Below are 1,658 nucleotides of genomic sequence, written 5' to 3'. Positions count from 1 at the left end.
GTGCTATGATCTGGGGTTGCTGTAGTTGGTCAGGTTCAGCAACGTTATGTGCCCACAGAATGAGGTCAGCTGACTACCTGATATACTGAATGACCAAATTATTCCATCAATGGATTTTTTCTTCTCTGATGGCACGGGCATATTCCAAGATGACAATGCCAGGATTCGTCAGGCTCAAATTGTGAAAGAGTGGTTCAGGGAGCACGAGACATCATTTTCACACATGGACTGGCCACCACAGAGTCCAGACCTGAACCCCACTGAGAATCTTTGGGATGTGCTAAGGAAGACTTTGCGCAATGGTCCAAATCTCTCATCATCAATACATGATCTTAGGGGAAAATTAATGCAACTCTGAAAAGAAATAAATGCTGCGAATGCGAATGCGTTCCGTAATCAAACCTTATATACAGATATATGTCCCATAGAGGTATATATATTGTAGTGATATATGTGTATAACAGATATATGTCCTATAGAGGTATATGTGTTATACAGATATATGTCCTATAGTGATATATGTCCTATAGAGGTATATGTGTTATACAGATATATGTCCCATAGAGGTATATATGTTATAGTGATATATGTGTATAACAGATATATGTCCTATAGAGGTATATGTGTTATACAGATATATGTCCTATAGTGATATATGTCCTATAGAGGTATATGTGTTATACAGATATATGTCCTTTAGAGGTATATGTGTTATACAGATATATGTCCTATAGTGATATATGTCCTATAGAGCTATATGTGTTATAGTGATATATGTGTATAACAGATATATGTCCTATAGAGATATATGTGTTATACAGCTATATGTCCTATAGAGGTATATGTGTTATACAGATATATGTCCTATAGAGGTATATGTGTTATAGTGATATATGTGTATAACAGATATATGTCCTATAGAGGTATATGTGTTATACAGATATATGTCCTATAGAGGTATATGTGTTATAGTGATATATGTGTATAACAGATATATGTCCTATAGAGGTATATGTGTTATACAGATATATGTCCTATAGAGGTATATGTGTTATAGTGATATATGTGTATAACAGATATATGTCCTATAGAGGTATATGTGTTATACAGATATATGTCCTATAGTAATATATGTCCTATAGAGGTATATGTGTTATACAGATATATGTCCCATAGAGGTATATGTGTTATAGTGATATATGTGTTATACAGATATATGTCCTATAGCGATATATGTGTTATACAGATATATGTCCTATAGTGATATATGTGTTATACAGATATATGTCCTATAGTGATATATGTGTTATACAGATATATGTCCTATAGAGGTATATGTGTTATACAGATATATGTCCTATAGAGGTATATGTGTTATACAGATATATGTCCTATAGTAATATATGTCCTATAGAGGTATATGTGTTATACAGATATATGTCCCATAGAGGTATATGTGTTATAGTGATATATGTGTTATACAGATATATGTCCTATAGCGATATATGTGTTATACAGATATATGTCCTATAGTGATATATGTGTTATACAGATATATGTCCTATAGAGGTATATGTGTTATACAGATATATGTCCTATAGAGGTATATGTGTTATACAGATATATGTCCTATAGAGGTATATGTGTTATACAGATAT

The sequence above is a fragment of the Electrophorus electricus genome, chromosome 22 (genome assembly GCF_013358815.1).
Source record: "Electrophorus electricus isolate fEleEle1 chromosome 22, fEleEle1.pri, whole genome shotgun sequence".
Taxonomy (NCBI): Eukaryota; Metazoa; Chordata; class Actinopteri; order Gymnotiformes; family Gymnotidae; genus Electrophorus; species Electrophorus electricus.
The sequence above is the reverse complement of the archived record's forward strand: the minus strand, read 5'-3'. Positions refer to the sequence as shown.